General features: G+C 35.9%; 1 protein-coding gene across 2 annotated transcripts in view; it reads left to right on the top strand.

Moving 5' to 3' along the window:
* MYRIP (myosin VIIA and Rab interacting protein) overlaps positions 1–20,753 on the top strand; it is a 411,738-nt gene that overhangs the window by 110,506 nt on the left and 280,479 nt on the right. The window lies entirely within an intron of this gene.

Genomic DNA, 20,753 nt, shown 5'->3' with positions numbered 1-20,753 from the left:
AAAAATAGTAAAAACTTTCATATTTAAGCCCTAACACATCAATGACATTAAATGTAAATGGCCTAAATACACCAATTAAAGATACAAATTAGCAAAGTGGATTAAAAAGCATATGCTAGTCATATGCTACTTACAAGAAACTCACCTCAAATATAATAATACAGATAGGTTGAAAGTAAAAGTATAGAACTATATATATCATGTGAAAATTAATTTTAAAAATCAGGATTAGCTATATGAATATCAGATAAGCTAGATTTCAGAACAAAGAAAATCACCATAATCGGAGAGAGGCATTACATAATGATAAACAGGTCGATCAACAAAGAAGGCATAGTGATTCTAAATGTGTATGCAGCAAACAACAGAGCTTGAAAATATGTAAATTTTAAATTGGTAAAACTAACACTGAAAATAGACAAGCCAACAATTAGAGATGGAGACTTCAACAACCTCTCCCAATAACCGATGGAACAACTAGGAAGATAATCAACAGTGATGCAGAAAACATCATCACCACAGTCATGGACATTTATAGAACACTTCGCCCAACAACAGCAGAACTCAAATGGCAACAGAATATAGATCGAGACCATATTCTGGGCTATACAACAAACCTTAACAAATTTAAAAGTTGTGAAATTATAGAGTGTGTTCTCTACAATGTAATCAAACTAGAAATCAATTAACAGAAAAATAAACAGGAAAAATCTACAAACACGCTGAAACTAAATAGCACACTTCTAAATAATCCAGAGGTCAAGAAGGAAGTCTGAAAGGAAATAAAAATTCATTGAACTGAATTAAAATGAAAATACAGTATTTCAAAATTTATGGGAAACTGCTAAAGTAGTAAATAGAAGAAGATTTATAGTACTAAATGCATACATTGGAAAAGAGGAATAGTCTCAGACCAATAATCTAAGTTCCCACCATAAGAACTCAGAAAAAAAGCAAAATAAACCCAAAGCAAGCAGAAGGAAGGAAATAATAAGGATAAGAACTGAAATCAATTAGGTTGTAAACAGAAAAACAATAAAAATAAATGAAACAAAGTCTGGTTCCTCAAAATGATTTAGAAAATGAATCTTCAGCAAGACTGACAAGGGAAAGAAAAAGTAAACACAAATTGTCAATATCACCGAAGACACAGACAATATCAATATAGACCTTGTCTACATCAAAATAATAATAAAGTGAATATGATGAATATTTCTTTTTTCATTATTTCAACTTCTATTTTAGATTCAGAGGGTACATGTGCAGATTTGTTATGGGGGTATATTGTGTGATGCTGAGTTTGGTGTAGAAATGATCCCATCACCCAGGTAGTGAGCATAGTACTCAACAGGGAATTTTTCTGCCATTGCTCCCTCCTCCTTTTCTCCAATACTCCCCAGTGTCTATTGTTCCCATCTTTATGTCCATGTATACCTAGTGCTTAGCTCCCACTTACAAGTGAGAGCATGTGGTATTTGGTTTTCTGTTCCTGTGTTAATTCACTTAGGATAATGCCCTCTAGCTGTGTCCATGTTGCTGCAACAGACACAACATCATTCTTTTCAATGGCTGTGTAGTGTTCAATGATGTATATGTACCATGTTTTCTTGATTCAGTTTACCATTGATGGGTGCCTAAGTTGATTCCATGTCATTGCTATTGTGAATAGTGCTGCAATGAACATATGAGTGCATGTGTCTTTTTTGCAGAACAATTCATTTTCCTTAGGGTATGTACCCAGTAATGGGATGGCTGGGTTGAATGGCAGTTCCGTTTTCAGTTCTTTGAGAAATCTCCAAACTATTTTCCACAGTGATTGAACTAATTTACATTCTCACCAATAGTGTATAAGTGATCTCTTTACGCCACAACCTCACCAACACCTGTTATTTTCTGTCTTTTTAATAATAGCCATTCTGATTGATGTGAGATGGTATCTCATAGTGGTTTGATTTGTATTTCTCTGATGGTGAGTAACATTGAGGATTTTTTTTATATGCTTGTTGGTTGCTTGTATGTCTTCTTTTGAAAAGTGTCTGTTCATGTCCTTTGCCCACCTTTTGATGGGGTTACTTGTTTTATGCTTGTTGAATTGTTTAAGATTCTGGATATTATACCTTTGTCAGATGCATAGTTTACAAATATTTTCTCCCATCCTGTGGGTCGGTTGTTTACTCTGTTGATGGTTTCTTTTGCTGTACAAAAAGTCTTTAGTTTAATTAGGTTCTACTTGTCAATTTTTGTTTTTGTTGCAATTGCTTTTGAGGACTTAGTCATAAATTCCTTGCCAAGGTCGATGTCCAGAATGGTGTTTCCCAGGTTTTCTTCTAGGACTTTCATAGTTTGTGGTCTTACATTTAAATATTTGATCCATCTCAAGTTAATTTTTATATATGGTTAAAGGTAGGGATCCAGTTTCATTCTTCTGCATATGGCCAGGCAGCTATTCCAGCAACATGTATTACATAGGGAGTCCTGTCCTCATTGCTTATTTTTGCCAACTTTATCAGAGATCAGATGGTTTTAGGTGTGAGGCTGTGTGTCTGAGTTTTCTATTCTGTTCTGTTGGTCTTATGTGTCTGCTTTTGTACCAGTACCATGCTGTTTTGGTTATTGTAGCCTAGCTGTATAGTTCAAAATTAGGTAATGTGATGCCTTTGTTCTTTTTGCTTAGGAACACTTTGGCTATTTGGGCTCTTTTTGGTTCCATAATAATTTTATAATACTGTTTTCTAATTCTGTTAAAACTGATGTTGGTAGTTTGATAGTAGTGTTGAGTCTGTATGGCCATTTTAACAATGTTAATTCTTCTAATCTATGAACATGGAATGTTGTTTCATTTGTTTATGTTGTCTGTAGTTTCTTTCAGCAGGGTTGTGTAGTTCTCCTTGAGAGATCTTTCACCTCCTTGGTTAGAAATAATCCTAGGTGTGTGTTTGTGCGTCTCTATTGTAAATGTGATTGCTTTCTTGATTTGGCTCCCAGCTTTAACAATATTGGTGCGCAGAAATGCTACTGATTTTTGTGCATTGATTTTGTATCCTGAAACTTTACTGAAATTATTTATCAGGTCTAGGATGCTTTTGGCAGATATTTTAGGATTTTTTACATATAGAATCATGGTGAGTGAAGAAAAATAATTTGGCTTTGTCTTTTCCTATGTGGATACCTTTTATTTCTTTCTCTTGCCTGATTGCTCTGGCTAGGGCTTCTACTATTATGTTGAATAGGACTGATGAGAGAATAGGCATCCTTGCTTGTTCCTATTCTTAAGGGGAATGCATCCAGCTTTTTTCTCTTCAGTATGATGTTGACTGTGTTGGATAAATTCCTGGAAATGCACAACCTCCCAAAATGGAATCAGGGAAGAAATTGAAACTCTGAACAGAGCAATATCAAGTTCCAAAATTCAATCAATCATAAAAAACCTACCAACCAAAAAAAATCCCTGAAACAGATGGATTCACAGTCAAATTCTACCAGACATACAGAGAAGAGCTGGTAACATACTGAAACTATTCCAAAAAACCAAGGAGGAGGAACTTCTCCCTAACTCATTCTACAAAGTCAGAATCACCCTGATACCAAAACCTGGCAAAGACACAGCAAAAAAAGAAAACTACAGGCCAATCTCCCTGATGTACATAGATGTGAACATCCTCAACAGAATACTATTAAACCAGCAGCGCATCAAAAATTTAATTTACCACAATCAGGTAGGCTTTATTTGTGGAATGCACGGTTGATTCAACATACATAAATCAATAAATGTGATTCACCACATAAACAGAATTAAAAACAAAAACCATGTGATCATCTCAGTAGACGTAGAGAAAGCATTTGATAAAATCCAACATCTCTTTATGAGAAAAACCCTCAACAAACTAGGCATTGAAGGCACATACCTAAAAATAATAAGACCTGTATACACATATAAATTTGACAACTTAGATGAATTTAGAGAATTTCAGTTTCTTGAAAGTATAAGGTATCATAGCTCACTCAATATAAAATAGATCATTTCAATAGCATTATAACTATTAAAGAAATTGAAAAATTAGCCACAGTCCCCAAAAATAAATCTCCAGATCCAGTGGCTTCACTGGAAAATTCTAACAAATGGATAAAGAAGAATTAAAACCAATTTACATAATCCTGCAGAAAATTTAGGAGGAGGGACTACTTCTCAATTTATTCTATAAAGCTAGTATTAGCCTGATGCCAAAGAAACAAAGACAGTACAAAAAAAGATAAAGGGAGAAAATTGCAAACCAATATGTCTCCTGAATATAGATACAAAAATCTTGTACAAAATATTAACAAAATCTAGCAATATATAAAAAGAGTTATACACTATATGCAAGTGAGGTTTATTTCAGAGATGCAAAGCTGATTCAGTTTTAAAAAACAATCATTGTAATTCACCTTATTGAAAGAGTAATAAAGAAAATTACATAATCATATCAACCAATGAAGAAAAAGCATTTGACAAAATTCAGCATACATTCCTGATAAAAATTATCAAAAAAATAGGAATAGAGGTAACTTCCTCAACTTGACAAAGAGCATGTACAAAAAACCTACAGCTACCACTGTACTTATTGGTGGAGGACTGAATGCTTCCCCCTTAAGATCAGGAACATGCCAAGGATGTCACTCTCTCCACTCGTAATCAGCTTGATACTAGAAGTTCTAGATTATGCAATAGATGAGAAAAGGAAATAAAATGCATATAGTTTGGAAAGCGTGATGCAAACTACTCTTATTTGCAGAAGTCATGATAGTCTACATGGAAAATCCCAAGGAATCACCAGAAAACCCCTAGAACTAAAAGCAAATTTAGTTTTAGATCCAAGATAAACCTACAAAAATTAATTTGTGTGTGTGTGGTCTGTGTGTGTGTGTGTGTACACACTAGAAACAAACATGGACACATATGGATACTGTGATAAATTGTATCAAATTAAAATATATGGACACATGGATACTGTGATAAATTGTGTCAAATTAAAATATGGTATTGCTTAGAGTCGCTCAAAAACAAATGAAATATTTAGATGTAAATCTAGCAAAACAGATACCAGACTTATATGCTGAACGAAACTAAAGATCTAAATAAATGGAGAAACATACAATGTCCATGGATTGGAAGACTCAACATAAGAAAGATCTCAATTCTACCCAAATTGATGTGTAAAATATATTGCAATTCCTGTCAAAATCCTAGCAAAAAATCTTAGATATCAACAAGATTGTTCTAAAATTTATAGCAAGAAGTAAAGGAATTAGATAGCTAAAACAATTTTGAAAAAGAATAAAGTGCAACCAATTTTGAAAAAAAGTGCAAAGAATAAAGTGTATTGGGTCTAGTACATTTCAAGACATTGTATAGCTACAGTAATCACAACTGTGGTATTGGCCGAGTGATGGATACATAAATCAATGGGACGTAATGGAATCCAGAAATAGGCCCATACAAATATTCCAAAATATATTTTCAATTGAACTATAATTTACATAGCACAAAAGTCACCCTTTTAAAGTGTAAAATTCAGTGGTTTTTAGTATATTCACAAGGTTGCACAACTATCACCTCTGTCTAATTTTAGAAAAGTTTCATCACTCCAAAAAGAAGCCCCATTCTCTCAACCTCTAGCAATCACTAATAAACTTTTTTCCCCAATGGATTTGACTATTCTGGACACTTTATGTGTCCAGATGGAATCATGCAATGTGTTGCCTTTTGTGTTGGGCTTTTTCAACTTGGCATGTTTTCAAGGTTCATCCATGTTAAGTGTGTATCAGTATTTCATCCACTTTTATGGAAGAATAATATTTTCATGTTTTTGTTTGTTTACCCATTCATCAGTTGATGACCTGAGTTGTTTCCACTTTGGCTATTATAAATAATGCTGTTGTGAACATTCATTAACAAGTTTTTGTGCAGAAACATGTTTCACCTCTCTTGGGTATATACCTAAGAGTGGAATTGCTGGTTCAGGTAGTACTTCTGTTTAACCTTTTGAGAAATTGCCAAACTGTTTTCTAAAAAGGCTGTATCATTTTACATTCCCACCAGCAATGTATGAGGGTTCCAGTTTCTTCACATCCTCATCAAATACTCATTATTACCTGTCTTTTTTAGCATAGCCATCCTAGCCATCCACAAATATCATTGTGGTTTTGATTTTTATTTTCTTGATGGTTAATGATGTTGAACGTCTTTCCACAGGCTTATTGGCCATTTGTGTATCTTCTTTAGAGAAATGTCTATTCAAATCCTCTACCCATTTTTATTTGGGTTACTTATCTTTTTATTACTAAGTTTTAAGCATTCCTTATATATTATGAATATAGTTCACTTACTATATACATGATTTGTGAGTATTTTCTCCCATTCTCTGGATTGTGTTTTTACTTTATTAATAATATCCTTTGAAGCACAAAAATATTTAATTTTAATTTATCTATTTTGTCTGGTTGCTTATACTTGAGTTATCATTTCTAAGAAACCATTGCCTAATCCCAGGTTGTAAAGATTTACACCTATATTTTCCCCTAGGAATTTGATACATTTATCTCTTAAATTGAAGTATTTGGTCAATTTTGATTTAATTGTTGTATATGAAGTAAAATAGGACTCCAACTTCATTCTTTTGCATGTGGATGCCCAGTTGTCTCAGCACCATTTATTGAAAACACTACTGTTTCCTCATTTAATTGTCTTGGTATCCTTGTCTGTAACCAATTTGCCATAAACTTAATGGCTTATTTCTGGATTTCATTCCATTACATTGAGCTATGTTTATCCTAAGGCAGTACAAGAATGTTTTGGCTATTCTAACTTTGTAGTAAGTTTTGAAATTGTGATGTGGAGTCCTCTAGCTTAGTTTTTATCTTTTAAGATTATTTTGGCCATTCTTGCCTTTGTATTTCCTTATGAATTTTAGGATAAGCTTATACATTTATGCAAAAATCATTAACAAAAGAACAAAAACAGCTGGAATTTTGATGGGGATTGTATCGAATCTGTAGATCAGTTTGGAGAGTACTGCCATTTTATTATTGAATAATAAGTCATTTAATCCACAAACGTGGGATATCTTTCCATTTATCTACATCTTTAATTTATTTCAATAATGTTGGTAGTTTTCCATGTACAAATCTTGTAATTTTTTGTTAAATTTATACTCAAGTATTTTTTTTCTTTCAATGATATTGTAAATAGAATTTTTAAAGTTTCCACTTTGGATTGTTCATTGTTAGTATATATAAAGACAATTGTTTTTTATATTGATCTTTTACTGCAAACTTCCTGAATTCATTTATTCTAATAATTTTTTATGGATTCCTTAGGATTTTCAGTATACTAGATCATGTCATCTTTGCATAGAGATAGTTTTACTTCTTCTCTTACTTCCTTTTTTTCCTTCTTCTTGCCTGTCTAGAATCTCCAGTACAATACTGAATAGAAATGATGAGAGATCCTTGTATTGTTTTGATCTTAGGGGGAAAGCATTCAGTCTTTATTCATGAACTGTGATTTTAACGGTGAGTTTTTCATATATAACTTCTATCAGGTTGAGAAAGTTCCTTTGTAGTCTTAGTTTGTGCTTTTATTATGAAAGGGTGTTGGATTTTATCAAATATTTTGTCTGCATCTATTAACATGACCATATGGTTTTTCTTCTTTAGTCCATTAATATAGTGTACAATTCAGATAGACTTTTAGATGTTATACCAATTTTGCATTCCTGAAATAAATCCTAATTGGTTATGATATTTGATCATTTTTATATGTTGCTGTATTTGATTTTCTAATATTCTGTTGAGGATTTTTGCATCTATATTCATAAGGAATATTGGTCTGTACTTTTCTTGTGATATCTTTATCTGGTTTAGGTATCAGGTTACTGCTACCCCATAGAATTAGTTATAACTTATGTCCCTGAGTTGCATAGTCCTGTAATATTTGCTAGGTTGTGTTCTATAGCCTTTATTTCGTTTATGGCCCCATGCTGGTCCTCATTAGCCCTCCATTGAAAGCCAGGCATTCCAGAAGAGTATGTCACAAGATAGGATTGTGGTTTCTAGCCCTGGAAGAACCATTCCAAAACTCTTGTCTTACCTGCTGATGGAGAGAGCAGTAGGATACTGTATAAGGAGGCTTGCACCAATGTTTAAAGAGCCATCATAGAAAAGGACAAGAGTTTGGAAGATGCCTCCAAAATGGAAACTGGTCACTCTATCAGTCAGTCTGCACCCACAAAATGTGTCTTTTTTTTTTTTTGAAATGGAGTCTTATTCTATCACCCAGGCTGGAGTGCAGTGGCGCAATCTCGGCTCACTACAAGCTCCACCTCCTGGGTTCATGCCATTCTGCTGCCTCACCCTCCCAAGTAGCTGGGACTACAGGTGCCTGCCGCCATGCCCGGCTAAATTTTTGCTTTTGTTTTTGTTTTAGTAGAGACAGGGTTTCACTGTGTTAGCCAGGATGGTCTCGATCTCCTGACCTCATGATCTGCCCACCTAGGCCTCCCAACACAAAATGAGTCTTATCTCTCCCTTTCAGTGTTCATTGACCTGGTCTCTGCTGGGCCAGAAGTGGTCAGAGAGATCCATCGTCAAGAATTTTGAGAGTTCATTCAGTCTTACCTGCACTCTTGTAGCCTCATAGCATTGAGGCTGCTCTCCACCTTTAGGGTATACATCTTAGACATTGGTAGTGCCTAGTGTCAGAGGCCAGGAGCCTCACTTCTCAGAGATGTGCCTAAACTTTTCTTGGAGCATTGGCACATCATCTGAATTAGATATTTTAAAGTAATCATAATTTGCATATAATGTTTAAAGTTATATTTGCATTAAGTATTGTTAATTCTAATAATGAGTAGGCCAGAATTTAAATGAGAACAGAATACATAGCATTTCTAGGACTGCTCTAGAATAAGAGGTCCTCTGACAATCTAGACGAATTTAGATGCAGCAAAATGGGCAAAAGTCTCATGCATTCTGATCTTTCTGATTTCTTATTTATTGACCCATCATTGCAAAGTTTGTAGCTAAGCATTAAGAACCTTTTCATGCAGGGATTGGCAAGATGCATACTCATGGGCCAAATCTGGACCACCACCTGTTTTTGTAAATAAACTTTTATTGGAACACAGCCGCTCCACTTGTTTATGTTTTATCTATGGCTGCTTCAGTGCTTCAAAAGCAAAGTTGAGTAGTTATGATAGAGACTGGCCCAAAAAGCCAAAATATTTACTATCTGGAATTTGACAGAAAATGTTTGCCAACATCTGTTTTAGAATCACAAAATCACTCAAAATAGTTCTTTGCTAAATCACATTTCAAAAGTTGCCCTGTAGGTTTATGCTTTCATATGTCCTTGTCACTGGAAAATTCCTCATCATATGGTTATGTTCTGCATTTCACTGTCTAAAACTTTGAGGAGAAACTCTGAGAAGAAGCCACCCAATTCCAAATCTCATTCTATAGCAAAAGCTGTTATGTAAAACTCCCATACGTCTTTACTTTTATGAATTTTAAAATGACATCTCATGAACTTGACCTTCAAGAAATATATTCAAGGTTTCAGGCAAGAAAATACCAAACTTTGCAAAATATTATTTGACTTGTTTTAAGATTAGGGAAAGGGATAAGATATACTGTTTTGAGAACTGCTGTGTACCAGGCATTGTGCTAGAGACTTTACATTCATTTATTGTTGTTCTCCTTTTATATCTTTTATATCTTTTGTAGATAAAGAAACTGAGGTTCAAGATTAAATGACTTGCCCAAAGTTACACCACTGGGTCTGTCTGGTTCTCAAAAGTAGGCTTCTTTTATTACCTCAGTTGTTCTTAAAGGAAGGCTCCTAGAAAACAACATTAGCACTGCCTGGGAACTTGTTAGAAATGTGAATTCTCATGCTTTAGACCTGTTGAATCAGAAACTCTGGAGGTGGCATTCAGCAATGTGTGCTTGAGTGAGGCCTCCATAAAAGTCTGAGAAAGCCTGGATTATACTATCCTATCATGCACCGGCTAATGTTGTGGTATGACAGTATTTAGTTCCTTTGTCTTCTCTGGGGAATTTTGGATGCAGTTCAACGAACATAACTTGATGCTGTGCCCATGTACTGATTCCTTGCTGTGCCTAAAAGTACAGGCTGTGGTGTTTCAGGACATCAGCACTGTCTACAAGCCTGGAGCTAAGGAGGGCAGAAGAAGCAGATGTGATAGGCTTTGTTTTTCATGTCTACTCTCAGGACCTTTTTCTTTAAGGAGGACCCAAGATCACACTTGAGATATGGACTTCAGAAAGCAAGATGAACAAATGCCATCCCCAGGTGACAGAGATGAGTCTGGGACCCAGGCTGGGAGCTGGAGGAGAGCCCAAACCAGCCTGCTGTGCAAGCAGAATCTTGGCAAAACAGGCAAGAGCAACCAGCTCAGGAAAGGAGAAGAACAAGGTCCAAAGGGAATAAATAAGGGTTACCTTCCTTCTTTAGTTTTGCTTGCCTTAGTATGCTGGCTTCAGGATCTAATGAGAAACTTTAGGATGTGCACAATCTGGCTTTGGAGTCCAGCTGGGGAAGAAACAGACAGCAGCAGTGACTGAGATATTCTTTCTAAAAATTAATGTGCTCGTAGATGAGAAATGCTATCAGTATACAGCGAGGCATCCTGACAGCAATTGAGGGTAACAGGAAAGGTTAGAATAATCTGTTTTTCAAGTGTGTTTGAAGGCTTCATCTCTTAGACTGTGGACAGATATAATTTGAAGGCAGATGGGCAGTGGACAGAGCAGATGAAAACTGCTTCCCCTCTAGCCCCACACTGTGTTTCCCTCTCGCTGATCCTATGTCTTTCTCCCATGACCTGGTGACAACTTGTTTCATTCTGTTGCCTTACATGTCAGTGACAGCTTCTCTGTCTTCACTGGAGTTGCTTTCTCAAGAATTAACTCATATAAGAGTCCTGGGGCTGATCTGCCCCTGGCATTCAGCTTCCTCCCTGGAAACCACATACCTTGAGTTCAGGTGATGCCTTTTTTGCCTCGGTGTAAACATGGACTGCACTATTGGTTTAAAATTCTTTACATGTACATCTACAGGGTTCAGGGATGGGGTAGATAAAGATAAAGTGAAAGTTGTGGGACTGGAAAGTCTCAGGTGTGGGTGTGTTCAGATGGGGAGGGTGACTGTCAGTTTTGAAGGTCATGGAAACACTGGGGCACAAGGCAGGCAGGGGTTCTGTAAATCACAACAGTTGGTGCTCAAGGAACAATAGAATTGAAGAGTCAAGTATATTCTTGAACTGGGTGGGTTATCAAAAGACAGATCAGCAATTACAAAGTCAGGAACCCTATAGCTTCAAGGAGAAGTGGATCAGGAAGTAAGGGCCATCGTTCTACAGGAAGCAACAGGGAAACTAGAGGTCTGGCATTCCAACTGAGGACCTTGGCTCATGTTTCCATATGGGAATTTCTTCCCATCATTACTTTGGAAATTTACACACTTCCCCAAATCCTAAATCCCAAGAAAAATCAGTAGAAACATCATGAAAATAAGGAAAAGTATTATAACTTTTCTGTGAGCAATATGCTTTACAGTCAATGTAGAAATGTTACTGGTTTAAAGGAAATCACCAATGTGAAGGACAAGCAGAAACAGGAAATGCTGATGCATGGAGTTGAAGGTGAAGGTCAACATTTCTAGCAATCAGGACAGGAGCACTTGGAAGAGAAATGGCCACTATTGCCATGTTATAAGTATGTGTTTCTAGCCTCCTTTGCTGCTAACATGAGTCATTTGTGCAAAAATCTACAAATATAGGCATGATATACTTTATACAAATCTTATGAGTGATGTTTTGAAATATTAAAAATTTCAGAAACAAAATAAGTTCTTAATGTGGCAGTTTCAACACCTACATCTGTGTAATACTGTTAACCTTCCTAAGAGATTCAAATATTATGTTATTCAAATTCTATCGAATAATGTTCATCCCCATTTTCCTGTGTTTGAATATTCACTGTAGGCTGAAGTTCTTTGTAAATACTACTAAACCAGTATTTGTTAAAGACATTTTTAGGTATCTGTAATAATGAGTGAAGAGTATACAGATTGTTGGAAGTGTTTAAGAAATTTATGACTTTGGGATTTCCCAAGAATTCTCAGGAATTCTGATTTCTTTCTGAATCCTCAAGAATAATATTTGTGGAGAATCTGGAAACACTAGCCTTGGCCCTAGTCCCTTCAACAGAGGAGTCGGAACCATTGTGGGTAGTGCAGCCTCCACAGGGGAGTGATGGATTTATGTGGCTGCAAGAAACAGGAATGGGAGAAGAGACCATGAAGGCCAACTCCATGGCTCAGATGTGTACTCACAACTTGACAGCCCCAGTATCTCTAAGCAGCAAACAAGATGTGGTAGGGTGGACTTCCAGTTCTGGAATAATGATGTCTCTCTGAGAACGTTCGCCTTGGCATGTGCTGAGTTGCACAGACACATGAGCTGCAGTGAGACTCAGGGAGACACTGTCACAGAAAGAATCAGAAGGCAGAGCATGCAACTGCAGCATACAGAAATATGCTTACACTGTAATATGCGAAGACTCCCCAACATGGAGCTTGCAGTTCTGGGTTCCTTCAACCTGGCAGATTCCTCCCAGGGCTCTAATTACTCTCTTGAGAACTTGTGACTTATATTTAATTTTAAAATGTATGTGTGTGTATCTCTGTTGCACTGAAGCCAGGTTGTCATTCTCCAGGTCCTTAAATGTGAAACTCATCTGTCTTTGTGGTCTGGCTTGGTTTAGTGTTTTATGGAACTTGGTTTAACTTAGTCTTCACATTAATTGTTATCCCCAATAACAGTTAATTATTTCTATTGAAACAAAGGTTCCATGAGGTAGGTCACTGATCCAAAGTCACCCAGCTTGGCAGTGACAGCAGGCGTCCATGCCCAGATCTGCCTACCCCCCATACACTTGGCCATCATGCTCCAACCCAGGTTAAATCATTTAGTGCTTCCAGTCCAGGTTTTTTGCTGGAAGGGCCTTCAAGTGACTATGGATGGCCTATCCCCTGCCTTCCTATAGTCAGGGTGTTGTAATCTCCCTACTAGAGATGAGCTGTCTGAGACATTAACATTATGCATGTGCCTCACACAAGGTCAAATAGTAAAATGTGAAAGAGAAAGCAGAGTCACAAGGTTTTTTTCTGTCAAACCATGTTGTTCTGTTTTTTGGCTTTTAACTTTCATCATTAAGAATGGATAGTTTAGCTTAAGCGATCAATAAATTTTGAACCAGGACATTCTGAACAACATCTCAGGCTAGGGAAAGCCTCTGGACATGGGTACAGACACAGTCCTGCTCTTTACTCTGACCAGTCTCTGTGATGTGGCCACCTGGTCCTTGTATATTTGAGCCTGTCATCCATCAGAGAAACTGGAATTTGCCCAATAACATACAGTGTGGCCTTTGTTTGGGTTTGGCCTTCATTTATTGGCCCAAATAAGAGGGAGCTTATGAAAGGGACTCAAAGAAGAGCTACAAAATGACCAGAGGCCCAAAAGATATAATTTAATAAGAAAAATAGAAACACTAATGACAGATTAACTGCTAAATTATGACTACTGCTGACTTTAACTTTCATAACAATAGTGAATTTTGTTTAGTGGCACTAAGAGCTTTTAGTTTCCTTGACTTCTAACCAGGGAAGAATTAATACTCCATTGATACATACTATATATGATAGGTATATGCTTTTGTGGAGGAAGGACAATTTAGAACTATAGTGAATTAAATTATAAGTAGAATTATAAGGAGAGAGAAAGTAAAATTCAAATGAAAAGGAGGAGGAGAAAGAAGTACGAATGAGAGTCCAGAGAAGCAGCTTTCAACCAGCTTTGGCTAAACTGTGATCTCCCAGGAGAAAGCAGGAAGCTTGACATCTCCCATGAAACTAAAGCTGAACATGCCTGTGTAACCAGCACAAGATCAAGAAGTGGGAACTGTCTGAGTTTCATAAGCTACCCTGTGCTGCCTTTTAATCACTGTTCACCAAGGATAATGCCAATCTTGAATTCTAGTGATGTAAATTAATTTTGCCTGTTTTTGAACTTTATATAAATGGAATCATATGATATATCCTCTTTTGAGTCTAGTTTCCTTTGTTCAATCATGTTCAAAAGATTCACCCACATGTTGCATGTTGTACAGATTATTTTCTTTGCTCTATAGTATTCAATTTATTGATCTGTTCTCCTGTCTGTGGGCATTTGGGTAGTTTCTAGTTTGGGTCTCTTATAGATACTTCTGCTATAAGCATTCTATCTTCTTGTGACCCTATGGCTGCATTTCTGCTATGTATTTACCCAAAGATTGGATTGCTGGGTCACAGAGAATGCATGTATTAGGGCAGATATTGCCAAATAGTTTTCCTAAGCAGTTGTACCAGTTTATACTCCCACCAGTAGCATATGAGGGTTCTGATTATTCCATATGCTTATGAAAACTTGGTATTATCTGTTTTAATTTTATCTATTTTTAAAAAATATTTTAAAACTTTTTGTAGAGACGAGGTCTCACTGTGTTGCCCAGGCTAGTCTCAAACTCCTAGCTTCAAGAGATCCTCCTGCCTCAGACTCCCAGAGTGCTGGAATTATAGGCATGCTCCACCATGCCCGGCCCTTCTGTTTTCATTTTAGCCATTCTGGTGGTTAATAGTTGCTAATATGAGATGCTAAGGCATGGATGAGAAAGCTAAGGCATGGAGAGTTGCCTAACATTCTCCGTCTCACAAGTGGCAAAGCAGGAGTTTGAGCCCTCTTGGCCTGGCACCAGGGCAGTGCTCTTCCCACCTTGTTATCCTCCCTTCCTCATAGAACATGCTTCATTTCTTGAGTGACGACCCACACCGTCCAGCCCTGGTGAGTCCTCTGTCCACCAGAGTGATGGTGCAGTCAGCGTCTGTGGGTCCTTGTGTTGAGCCAACTTTAGAATGTCATTTCTGGACCTTGGGAAACCACAGGCTGCCCCCAGATCTCACTTTGGCTTCAAATTTAAACTTTCCAATCCCATTAATGAATTTCCTAATGAGCCACAAATTCAGCTCACTTTTGGTTTATCTCCTTGTCTTCTCCAGCCAGCCTCTAAGGAATTTTGACATGAAGCAGCTCTAGAAAGAGCAGCCAGTTCAAAGCAGAGCCTTTCAGCAGGAAAACAGCCAGAGTGGGCAACACTCTAGAGTGATCTGGCCCTTTCTGTAGCTCTTGAAAAGGCTGCACATGAAGACTATGTAGCTACATGGAAAAAAAAAGTCATGTAGTTAAAAAATATAAAGCAGGACATAAAATATCATGATCACTGAAATTATATCTAGTAAAACACACGCATGTGCCTACCTGCATGTGTGTGTAAGTTAGAAAGCAAAAACAAAGACCTAATAGTGATTGTCTTAGGTTGGTAGGATAGTGGGTGGGATTTGCAGAATTTTTGTATTTGCAGAATTTTGCAAAGTGTCCATTGGCTTTGTAAAGAAAAAACCTAAATGCATAACTTTTAAAGAGATAATTTTTTTCTTCATGTTTTGCTGCCTATATCTAGAAAATAACTTAGAATTGTAATTATTTTGAAGCTCTGGAATTATGTTCAAAAATCACAGAACCAAAATGTAAAGATTAATGGCAGGATAATCTGATGAAGTGCGTAGCAACAGCCAATGTTCCAATGAGGAAACAATTCTGAATCAATAAAATAGAATCTGTTCCAGAAGGAGAATTTAGGAGAGTATAATTTCTGGGTGTGTATAATATGTATACATCAATGAGTACGTATGTGTGCATGTGTATGTGTAGATGTACACATATGTTATTTATCTGTCTATCCTGATTCTTATTAGATACCTGTTTGTCAGATGAGTAGAGGTGCTAAAAAACTGCAAAGTAATATATGCTTAATGTTTGTATAATAGTAGATATGTTAAAGTACATACTTTTATATATGTGTGTATGTTTTAACAAACTTGAATCATACATACATACACAAATCTTCATGGAAATACACAAAATGATATCATTAGCTATTTTGGTGCATGCATTTTGAATCATTTTCTTTATACTTTATTGTATTTGGAGAATTTTAATGATGAACATACGTTTGTGTTTAAATAAAAAATATCAAATGGTGCCAAGTAATGTCTGAAACTTTAAGGCCCCCTGTAAGGTGGGTAAAGATACTGGAAAGGAAAAGGAAGTGTTGTAGAAAGATAGTGTTATTTTCTATTTTCCAAAGGGACATTGGATTATATTATTCAAACCTCAATTCTTTTTGCTCTTAAGTAGCTAGTGTAGTGAAAGAATTTTGAATGTTATACTAGATCTTTGGCTAATAATAAGAGTATGTTCTTAGCTTTGTTCTCTTTTCGATGGTATGTTTTATTTTCATAAAATTTATGGATTTAATAGCTTCTATTTCTTAACAGAGAAAAATTATTTTTTAATGGTACATGATTTCTTACTGCTCAAATATTTCACTGTACTAGGTGAGACATTATTCATTGTTTGCACTTAATATTTATTAAAGCAAACAATAGAATAAAAGTGCGTATGAAAGCAAATAAGCATAATTTGGTTTATTGAGATTAATTTCTTTAAAAATGCTTTCTGTTTATAAATTTATGATGATATAGAAAACTAGGAAAAGGACATAGAAGTTTAAAGAAAATAAAAATTATATCTAATTTCACACCTTAGAGATAACCATTGTAAAACATTGGTAAGTTGCCTTCTTACATATTCAGCATTTTATTACCAGTTACTACTTTTAATGGATATTTATTGAGCCCCATGGTATGCATTGCTGTACTTTGGAAAAAAGTGAATGAAAAGGGTAAATAAAATCCTGCCCCACATCATTTACTGTCTGGCTGGGGTCACTATATGTGTATGTGAGGGAGTGTACAACAGGAAGGGGAAAGAATGGAAGGTAAAATAGAAGTACCTGGGTAATTTAAAAAGAAAAGAGGCTTATTTGGCTCATGGTTCTTCAGACTGTACAAGCATCTGCTCAGCTTCTGGTAACACCTCAGGAAGCTTTTACTAATGAGTGAGTGAGGGAGAGAGGTGTCAGGCTCTTTTAGGAACCAGCTCTTTTATGAACTAATAGAGTGAAAATTCACTCATTACTGTGGGGAGGGCACTGAGCCATTCATGAAAAAGCCACCTCCATGACCCAAACACCGCCTACTGGGCCCTACCTCCAACACTGGAAATCACATTTCAGTGTGAGATTTGGAGAAAACAAATATCCAAACTATATCAGGAGGAAATATAATATTTTTAAAATGTATATATAATATATATATACACACACACATATACACACACACACATACACACACATTGTTTTACAGTAGACTGACTTTTTAAAGCAAATTGGCATTCTATATATTCTATACAGTTTTCCCTCACTTAACATTAAACAGGATCCTATATTATTAGATATGGCAGCATTAGATTATATTATAAAATCATGTCATAGCATACATTACATCACATCACATTATACCATATGATATAGATACATATCAATTATTCCTTGATTGCTGGATATTTGGGTTATAATTTTTATATCATACATAATGCTACAGTGAACATCCTCATATATTATAAAATTTTATCTTCTCCAATTGATTTTCTTAAAATTTATTTCTAAAAGTAGAATTACTAGCTTACATTTGAAAAATAAAACTTTTCCAGGCTACTGAGACACACCACCAAGTTGGTTTTTACAGAGTCATGTTGGTTACCCATTCAATGTTTGCTCACTGGAGAAACATTTCATGTTTGATCCTTTTGAAACTTGCTTTGACAAAATTTGTGGACAGCATCCAAGAACACACCCTGTGTTGAGTTCTTTATGGCAAGTGCTGTTTGGCAAGGGCTCTTTATTAGTTATTGTAAATTAAGCAAATAGAGCTGAGTTTTATGTACACCATAACAATGTTAGCAACTCTGTGGACTTAGTACCTCTCTGTGCATTCAGAGTTGGAAATATGTGTTCAGCGCAGGTAGGGCCACGTCACTGCAGTTTCCTTTGATCCCATTGTATGTAAGGCATGGAAGGCAGACAAGGCCACCAATAACCATCTAAGAAACAATAAGCTCTTGAGACTTTGTGCCAAAATAAAAATGTTATATGAACCTTGCTGCAACCAGTATTTTATATATCTCCTAGGAAAGCATTGATCCTTCAGGTCTGACAGGTCTGATCTTTGGATTTTATAGAAATAGGAATTAGCAAATTCTCTTTCTGTTTTAGGTATGTTAATCAACAAAGACACCTAGGTTTTTTCCTTTTCTCAAACTTCATCTTTTATTGATACACAATAGATGTGTATATTTTGGGGGTACATGTGATAGTTTGATACATTCATATAATGTGTAATGATCAAATCAGGGTAATTGGGATATCTGTCTCCTTAAATATTTATCTTTTATTTATGCTGGGAACATTCAAATTATTTTCTTCTATTTTGAAGCTTTTAAAAATGATTATTGTTAACTATAGTCACCTTATTGATCTATAGAAGACTAGATCTGTCTTTTTCTGTCTAACTATATATTTGTACCCATTAATCAACCTCTCTTCATCTCTCCCTCCGCCATCTCCTTTCCAGTTCTAGTAATTACCAATCTATTCTCTATCTTTATGAAATTGACTTTTTAAACTCCCACGTATGATATGAGTGAGTGCATGCGACATTTATTTTCCTGTGTGTGGCTTATTTCACTTGACATAATGACATCCACTTTTTAAAAATTAAATGAGATAGTTGTTTTCTCTGGAGTAGCTTCCAGTGTGGACGTGGTGATGATAAAGTGATCACATGAGCACACTTTTAATTCTGATGACCTTGACTCTTGTGTTCTCTAGACTCATCTGAGGCACCCATGACTGAGAACAGTTTCAAGAATATGAAGTGATCTTAATGATCTACAAATTTTATCTTTCTGATTTGGAAGAGCTGCATGCAGTGCATTAAACTTTTGAACCTAAGTGCTTTGATGGCTAACCATAATTTATGACAACACTCTCTTTTGTTCTGTATTTTTTAAACCCTATTTAATATTATTTAGTTCTATTTAATATTATTAAAATTTTGTGATGACCCCATCCAATGAGGAAAAACAAATGGAAAACAACTTGCTGTTGTTCCATGTCCTTATTCTCATGCAATGGTCCTGACTTTAGAGCAGGTTCTTAGGATTAAAGTGGAAGTGAACTTCCCTGTGCTTTGGGAGAGGACTCTGAGCTGATGATAGCTGACCCAGGGTGGGCTTGGGATATCATGACTCTGTATGTTGTGGTGCCTCTGCCCTGTGCTTGAGTTTTTATTGCTTTCCTGTCTCTTTTCCATAAGTTATCCAGTAGAGGAACACTGTCCTATGAGATCAGTACATCCCCCTCTTAATTAAACTTTCTGGTGCTTAGTCATCAAAAGCCCTATTTAATATTTAGGCTTGTGTGAAAAAGAGCTGGAAGGGATCTCTTTTATTAGCAATAAGATACGGACCCTTGGAGCCCTATTAAATTAACTCTCATTAGACGTTGATTCATAGCGCCAAGAGTTCATTAGCTTTCTGCTGCTGTTATGTTGCAGTTTGTATTTAAGCGGGCTTTGTAGAGACACTCAAACTTAATGGATTATGGACCCTGATCAATTCAATATGTCCTAAATTTGTGAAGCTTTATAGCAGTAGGGTGTGCTTTGCAGTAGTCATGTGGTCTGGGAAAGAGAGAGAAACCAAGATAGTCTGAGGAATAAAACAGGGCCCATTTGACTCTTCACACTCTCATTCCACACAGGTCCACAAAACCAATCAAAAAAGAAAATCAGGATAGGAATTTGAAAGTACCATGTGGTATACTTTGGGACTATTAAAAAGTAATACTATTGTAGGCTTATATATTACCGGTTGGGTGTTTAAGCCATTATTCCTTCTATGGAGAGCAATGTGGCTATAACTCAAAATTACAAGTGTGTATAGCGTATAACCTAGCAATTTCATCTGCAGGAATTATCCTACAGATGTACTTAACAGATTTGAAATGGTATATATTTGAGGTTATAATTGTAACATGGTTTAAAATATACACCAATACAATATTAGGAAAACATACTGTGGTATACCTAGATAATGGAATACCATGTTGTTATAAAAAAAACAGAGTAAGGAAGTACTCTATACTGATATACAAATATCTCCAAGATATAGCAAGTGAAAATCAAGGTTCAGGACAGTTTTGTCTGTTTTGGGAGGAAAAAAGAGGAAGAGCAGGAGAAGGGGAGGGAGGGAAGGAGAAAGAGATATTCTGTATACGCACAAAATACCTCTAGAAGCATATATGTGAAACACACAACTTTGACTATGGGGAAGGGAATTGGGTAGCTGGAGGACAGAATTTAAGAGGAAAACTTTTTGTTGTAAAACTTTTAATACTTTTCTGAATTTTGAACTATGTCATTGCAAACTCTAGCCAAAACATTTGCAAATGGAAGCTACGAAACACATGCTTGTGTGATATTGTTAGATGAAACTATGGGTTCATCAAAAGTTTATTTTTTTCTTAGACTTTAAAATAACACAACTGTATATACAATTGCAAGAAGTATTGTTGATGAGTTTCTACTTTTAATTCTAAGCAGGGTACCAAGAGAAATATTCATTTTATACTTT

The sequence above is a fragment of the Rhinopithecus bieti genome, unplaced genomic scaffold (genome assembly GCF_001698545.2).
Source record: "Rhinopithecus bieti isolate Rb0 unplaced genomic scaffold, ASM169854v2 scaffold_31446, whole genome shotgun sequence".
NCBI classification, from domain to species: domain Eukaryota; kingdom Metazoa; phylum Chordata; class Mammalia; order Primates; family Cercopithecidae; genus Rhinopithecus; species Rhinopithecus bieti.
The sequence above is the reverse complement of the archived record's forward strand: the minus strand, read 5'-3'. Positions and strand labels throughout refer to the sequence as shown.